The sequence below is a fragment of the Pyxicephalus adspersus genome, chromosome Z (genome assembly GCF_032062135.1).
Source record: "Pyxicephalus adspersus chromosome Z, UCB_Pads_2.0, whole genome shotgun sequence".
In the NCBI taxonomy this organism is placed as follows: domain Eukaryota; kingdom Metazoa; phylum Chordata; class Amphibia; order Anura; family Pyxicephalidae; genus Pyxicephalus; species Pyxicephalus adspersus.
In genome coordinates this window covers 21,549,597-21,557,761 of record NC_092871.1, presented here as the reverse complement: position 1 = coordinate 21,557,761, position 8,165 = coordinate 21,549,597, and positions in this window count along the sequence as shown.

The following is an 8,165-nucleotide window of genomic DNA, read 5'->3' as shown; positions in this document are numbered from 1 at the left end:
TTTTGTATACTTTGAACTTTTGCATCTCTGTGAATGGGTTACGTAATTCTAGGCTTAGTTATATTGCTACAGGACATGTTGCTGCATTATAAATAAAAAGTATTATTAGCACTTGTGCCATACTGATGAAACATGTTATTATCTTGTACTGAAAGGAACATTCAGCTTTGGGCAGGCCCAGAACAAATGACATTTTATTAATTTATATACCTCTGACATATTCTGCAACACTTTATGGAGTACATATCACATTACTCCATTTTCAGCTCGGGAAGAGCTTACAATCTTGAGTCTGACATACATAGAATACACACATGCCAGTTTGGGTAAAAGTTTATTCACTCGCAGGTTGCTTTTTGGGTTATGAGACATGTCATACATACAGTAACATATAAACTCCATAAAGAAAATCCTGGGAACTTCTTAACATAGTAGATTTTCAAATCCAACAAAAATTTAAATTGGGTACAGGGTTTGGGTATCTGTAGGGATGACATTCTTCCCACTGGCTGGCAATGTAAGAAACATTCTTCCCAATGATCACCAAGCTAATGTACTGTGAGCTGTGGATATAGTAAATATAGCAGGGCTTCCTTAAATACTTGAAAGTTATATCAAGGATTCCCCTATCTTTAAAAGGTTTACATATTCATATGTATTTGGAAACTCCTATAAATTATTGAGTTGAGTAAATGTGCTTTAAATAAACAGTACTGGTAATTCTAAAACATACAAAGACATTTTAGAATTGTGACAGTCCAAACCTTCCTGGTTTTGTGAGGGCCATATTCCTGGCAGTATGTTTGCAGCCCTATGCACAAAGCTAGCACTATAAAGACATAGTATAATACATCTAGTATGACAAAACTGAAATGATTTGCAGACACCTTTGCAGCTAATCAGATAGACTGAGCTAGTGTTTTCTCTTCGCTTGCCAGACACTACCAGATGAAATATCCACCAACTGGCCTCCATTATCAATGGCCTTTTCCACTTCTCTTTTATTTGAATACCCCTTACTTACAAAAAATATCTAAAAAAATCCCAGCCTATTCATTCATCTGATCAATGCTGCAAAAGCTTGTATTGCCCCTCTCTGGAAAACAACAACCCCACAGCAACCCAATGGTTTAATAGAAAGAAACAACATTATGTATATGGAGGATCTTACAGCCTCCATTAAAGGGTACACAGAACAATCCTATCAGATCTGAGTAAAGAGGAAGTCTGTCCAGAGGTTTCTTCCATCGGGTCACAATCGTCCCGGTATCCGTCTTCGGGCTTGGCACGCCAGGTGTCGCCATCTACTTCTCTTCTTATGGCTTCTTCTTCCTATGTCACCCGATGCAGGCGCGAGTTCGGGTGATGTAGATTGGGAAAAAGCCTGGTTTGCGCTCCCATTAATTCTTGATCGCCTAGGCGATTGAGAATTAAGGGGGCGGTGCTGCACCATTTTTTTATTTTTAAAAGGTTGTTGCACTTAAACAAAAAGCAAACAACAGAATTTTTACCTTACATAAAAGGGTTGTCTATACTTTTATGTAAAGTGAAGATTCTGAATTTTAGGTACGCTTTAAGTCTCCAAAAACCACTGACTGAACATGTCTCTTCTGATAAAGTTATCGGGTTTTTCTTCAGTCTTTTCGTAAAGCTTTGCAATAAATTTGAATGCTTACTGCAAGCTCGGTCTTCTCGTTTAACAACAGTAGCTGACTTCACAACAAAAATGTCAGGTACATAAAATACACAGCACTTTAGCAAACTAAACTCATTCAGTCAAAATGAATATCATCCCTACACAGACCCTTTCACCAATCTGTTTCTGAACTTGTAAAATTAGAAAATTTGGCTTCTCCAGGAAGAGTCAATTTCCTAGATCAGCAGGCTCTCTCAATGCACATGCTTTCTCCTTTTCTAGGAGTGTCTAATTACTCTCTGTGCTGGATCCTCCCAGCCTCCATTCACCTCCCTACATAAGGGATCTTTTATGTCACTGCTGGGAGGAAGCAAATGGGAATACTATAGAGCAGCCGTGTGCAACTGCAGTTCTTTATGGCCATGTATAGCTCTGTGTTTTTGTAATAACAATACACCTTTCCAAAACCATCATTTACTGTTGTCTCTAAGGGTTTTACTAAAAATATATGTAAATACTAACTCTTGAGGACTAAAGTTGGGCACCCCTGCTATAGAATGTCACATGTGTGTCTGCTGATTTTTTAGCGCTTTTTTTATATGAACTGTTTCTGTAAAGCAGATTTTAACCCGTAGGACCCAACTATCCACATTCCATTGCAAAGTCCCTCCATCTTTCTTTCTGTTCTTCTTCTCAGAGCTGATCTTGGGCCATCTTGATTAGCTGCGCTAGGATAATGTAAATGCGCGGGAGTTTGTTTATCCCTGGCACATGGAAGGAAATCCAGGATTGCTGGGTTTCTGTGACAACCAAAGCTGACGCTGCACATATCCTGGAACCATTAGACAAGTAAGATGGTATTGCAGAAGTAACATGGCCTCTCCAAAAATGTCTAAAAGGTGGCCATACACTAGTTAATGTGTGCAGGAACATTGAAACAATGAATATCTCCCAAATAGCAAATGTTTACCTGCACCTATTTGCCAACTCTGCTGCTTGCCGCATGCTGTGACCACCAATAGCAAGGAGAGTTCCTCCCACTGATAGTATCGGTGGTTAGAGGGATTCTTTCAGACCAGGGGTTGGCCAACTCTGGCTTTTAGGCCAGATACGGCCTAGTCGGTAGTTCGTTCAGGCCTAACGCCCTCTGGCCGATCCGGGCCAATCTGGACCTGCCGACCTGGATCTAGGGAGCGTTAGGAACTACTGGAGCCGCTGGAGCTCGGGAGCTGCCGGAGCTCCGGTGCTGCCTCTTCGCTGTTGCTCCCCTATTCCTCCGCCGTGGTAAATAGGGAAAGCTCCCTAAAGGAAAATCCCTCTCCTCCGTATGCATTGCAGAGGAGAGGGATTTTCCTTCAGGGAGCTTTCCCTATTTGCTATTTCGCTTCAAGGGGCGTTCCCTGGCGGGAATCAGAGTCTGGCCTAGTGTGCTCTCTCCCACCCCTGAAATGGCCATAAAAGTTTGCTGACCCCTGTTTTAGACAAAAAATATATTGATCATTCATCGGTCATTTTTTAATGTTACCGATTATTTTCTAATAGATTAACTCTAATGTCTAATTTTTTGTAAATATAAAAGTGTTTTTGGCCAGCATTAATCAAAACAGGAGGATTTATTAGAGAAATTTGAAGGGACTTCACTCTAAAGGTGCCCTGGAGAATAGTGCAGATCCAACAGGGATTCAACAAGTTCCATGTTTTATCCAAAACCACAAAAATAAAAGTTTGCATTGGACATACACATGAAATGGCTGTATTTTGTTATTACAATGTGGACATTTTTTGTAGTGCCTTAGGCTACGTACACATGTTCAATAATTGTCGTTGGAAAGGATCTTTCATGATACTTTCCAACGTCAAAAGACTGAACGAAGGCTGTACACACCATTCTGCTCTATAGAGAGGGGAGGGGGGAAAGACGGCCCGGCACCCCACTGCACTCTCTCCCCTTCACTTGTATTAGGATCGTTCGATGTTCGTGAATCCGCCAGAGCGGATCCATGAATGACGTTGCACAAGCGCTGTACACATGGCAAATTCTCATCCGATACTAGCCCTGAAGCTATAATTGGATGAGAATCATCTGTTGTGTGTACGTAGCCCTAGGGAGAACGTTATTATTATTATTAAGTATAAGAAAGCACAAAGTATATTGGCAAAGGACATCCGCTTCATTTTCAGACACATAAAGCACAGGTATGCAAAATATTATTGGTCAAACCCAAATATGATTTTCACCACTTTTACTGAAGGCTATATTCACATATTCACATAATGCACGTAGTGGCTGTGTGTTATACCACAATGCCTGACCACCTGCACCACTGTCAGTGGTGATGCTGACCACATTCAACACATTGAATGGGGCACAGGTACAGGGAGGGATGCACGTAGCTGTTCATTGTTGCATTCCATTCCAGGTTGGCTGGATCCCCCAGCTTCAATGATGAAAGTGTTTACTCTCCAGCCTTGGAGAGCTTAAATAAATCAGGTCCATGTGTGAACAAGCCTTTATTTCCAGCTGGTTTGAAAGAGGGACTACATGGCCAAGAGAATGGAAAGTAGTGGGTCAGGCTTACTTTTGGCGAAAAGGGTAGTAAATTGAGGTGAGGAATATGCTGCCGTGGTTGCTGCAAGGAGATTGATCATACCAGAAGCCACTGTGAAGCTGAAACATTCCCCCACCACCCTATTTTGTGTGGGCATGCTTTAGGGTCTTTGGGCAACAAAGTTTTTTTTTTTAGTAAAGGGGCAGATCTGTTGGTATGGATCTCTTGGGTGTTAGCCTTCTTAGAACCCCTTCCCAGGGGAATTTTGTTTTTTTACAACTCACTTTTAAAAAGGTTGCAACCAAAGACCCCTTTTCTGGACAAATACATTAGTATTTTACTATTTTGTTGTTCATTTACTTGTTGTCTATTGTAACCAGCTAAATCTGTGTCTTCATGAAATTTATATAAGTGATGAGAGGACATAAATTTAAAAAATCTTTCATTCACATTTAGAGGAACAGTCCCTATAAATGATGGGCATCGGGGAGCTAAGCACTACCCCAGGGGCCAGGTTTTGTTGTTGGCCCACAGACCCCACAATAGTAACAGTGACCTCCTTGGGGCTTGAGCTCCGTAGCCCGATGGATGAGCTGTAAGGTGGGGACTGCAAAGAGAAAGGCAGAGAGGAGGAGGAGGGGGAGGCAGCTAAAGTATTTCCTGTGTAAGAAGGACTGAGAAGAAACATGGGGCAATAGGCTAATAATAATCCATTCTCAGTCTCCCTGACCAGTACCAGGCAGGACACACCTATTTAATGTACTGTTCCACCATTTAATGTACTGTTTTACTGCTTTTTTCTATTGTTTTGTGCAATATTGAATATTAACATTGCAGTATTCAAGGCTAGTAATAGGAGAAACGATTCACCAACAGAACACCAAATTTACCTTCCATCAGATAAAATCCCTATTTATTGTACAGCACTACGTAATATGTTGGTGCTATCCTGTTTAATATTATTAAAAATAAAATCCAAAACAAGGGAAGACATAAGCTGAATAGGCGCTATGGGTAAAGTAGACTTTATTGTACATACTAGTGCAAGCAATGTTCTCTATGCTAAGGATGTTTATTTATCAGAATGTAATAAAGTAGATCTTTAATAAAATACTTACTGCACTTAAAATTTGGCATGAGGCAATGTCCCTTCTACAATAAGTATTGTTACTTGCCTGATCACCACCCAGCTGTCAAATTTTGCTGAGCTGCGCATGCACTTTTGTTACCAAGAATGCCTGGCAATCCTGGCTTCCCTGCCAGAGAGTTACATCGCCGGCTTGGCCAATCAACATTGTTATATTGGGCAAAACATTATTGTCTGATCTTCCCTTAAATGTTCTCTTTTTAGGGTCTTTAAAAGAATAACAGACCAGGGTTAAAAATTTCCCCGTATCAGATATTTCTTGATCTGAGAACCAGGATCTTCTGGACCCCCTAGTACAACACATTTTGTAAAAGTTGGAGTTTTGTGTCTGCAGGTGTCATAAAACTCATAAAATGCTAGTAGAGTGGCCCCTGACTGAACTCTGAGCTGTATTCTGAAACCCATTTATTAATAATCTTTATATTTCCAATATAACATTCTGTATAAAGTAGTAGTTGGCTGATTTGTAGTTGGATCATTATGGTGAGCATTTTGAGACCAAGAACTAGTCTCTTGGCCTCAGGAAAGCCTGGAACCCATATTTAGCCTGGTCTGGTGAACTATAACTCCCAGACATTGGTGGTTTGGTCTCTGTGAACTCCTTTTTTTGTGCTAATAGTCTGGGGGTTGGTATTTCATAAAACCTGAATGTACGAAATTATGAATATTGCTAGATCCTGAGTGTGTCCACAGAGCATCATACTCCATGTGGATACTCAGACAGCCCCCTCCATACTGTCATTGGATTGTTGTATTAGTCCCACCTCTGTGGTTGGCATAGAAAAAGTCATGTAAGTCTAGCAGAGGGAGCTCTCACTGACATCTTGTTGCTAAGGACAACAGCACGGACACATTGAGCACTGCAGGGAGCCCAGTGACTCTGACTAATAACTTGGACTTTACACAGCAACCTGGACCAAGGCAAACCAACTATACCTAAGTATTATTTCACAGTTTTCCACTTTATTTTCTACTGTTGCTATTGTTCTGTTATTGTTCTTAGATTAGTCTTTATTTTTCTGTATTTTTATGTTTTTGTATGTTTTTCTTTATTAAACACTATAAAAAAGCGTAAGCTGAATCTCAAAGCATTTGCTCTAAGTAGAAATAGTGTAACTTGCTAACCCCGAAAACGCTACTATAAACACTGCGATTGCTGAGACATCCCTGTCCCTGTCAGACAGTATTAAAGAAGAAGAATCATAACTGCGCTTGTCAAGGGTAACGGTACGTGCTTCCGTCTAAACGCGTGGTGGCAGTCTACCTGTGATGGTGTTTGGCAAGGGGTAACAGAGTGGTTAACCTTGCCCCATGACGGCCCTTCTCAGCCTGCTGGTGCATGGATTGTTGCTGAGCAAAGTCTATGCCCATGGGTGCGGGCTGAGAGGGCGTCCGTCACAAACATGGCTGAAGATCAAAATGTGGCAAAGAAGAGAGAAGATGGTGGCGCCTGGGACGTAGTGAGGACAGGTGAGTATCCCCAGGGTTCAGCTCAACACAAGAGTACACACTGATGCTTTGAATAGTGATTTTGCCCATTAAAATAGGCAAAAGAATTATAAAAAAAAATGACAGCCAAGATGCAGTCTGCCAATGACATTAACACAGCAATTTTATTTTACAGAGTTCTCCATGTAATATAGTTTTACTACCACATACATTTATCATATCATAATATTGTTTTCACATAAATTGTGAGTGTTTAATGCGGATCTATCTAGAACTAGAGATGGTCAAATGAGAAAAAAAAATATTTTGTTTACAAATTGCAGATTTAAAAACAGACCAATCAAACAATGTAGCTACCTAATGCAATTTGCATTCAAAAGTGGATTTTTTTTAGATCTTATTAACCACCTTTAATTAACCTGTTATAGGCAATATTTAAGTGAGGATGGAGATATTTATTGGCCGTCCGGCTTTGTCTGAATGTTATCTTTCCATAGCTGTGTTTGGGGGTAGGGTACTGGAAAGAACCGAATCTGCTGACAGGTACGTATAGCACATACTATTCCAATCGTGTTAGGATATGTCTGTAGGTGAAGAAGCAAGTTAGCTGTAGACCTGGCTCTATGTTTGGAACTGGACCAGAACTGGATAGATTTATATTATGCTGTACATTCACATATTTAGCTCATTATACCCTTTAAACTCTAGATATCTAAGAAGCCCAGTAGGTAAAAAAAATTTGCATCTCATTAACCACCTTTAATTAACCTGTTATAGGCAAATTTGTGTGAAGATGGAGATATTTATTGCCTGTTTGTCACTGTAAGCAGTGAAGTCCAACAAGTTTTTATAGTGATAGGCAGTGAGATTTAACGGCACAATGTGACTCTTTCAAACTCTTCTTGTATCACCAAGTAGTTGAAGTTTGAGTTTTTGAGAGCCAATGTGCTGAAAACATTGAAAGGTTTTTGGTCCCGTGGGCCACTAAAATTACCGGCTCCCGTGTCACTCAAAGGGGGATAAACCTCCCCCATAGTGATGTCATGATGCCAGAACCCAATCAGATCTGAGCCTGCGATGGGAAAGTCCAAGGACACAACCCGCCCACTTCCCTGAGCCTGGGATTTGTACAGGGAACATGGTCTGCGGCTCTGGCCGATGTGCCCCCCCCCCAATCAGCTAGAGCTGCAGACCACCAAAATTTTCTAACAGGCCGGACCACCGGTTGGCGACCGCAGCTCTAGGGCAGAGGTCACCAACCTTTTCGTTCGTTACTAATATTACTATTTCTGTTGTTACTATTATCATTAGTTGTGTTATCTTTGGTATTACTAAAGAAATGAAAAATATTTGTTTGCTTTTTCTCGCTCATTATGGGTTTATT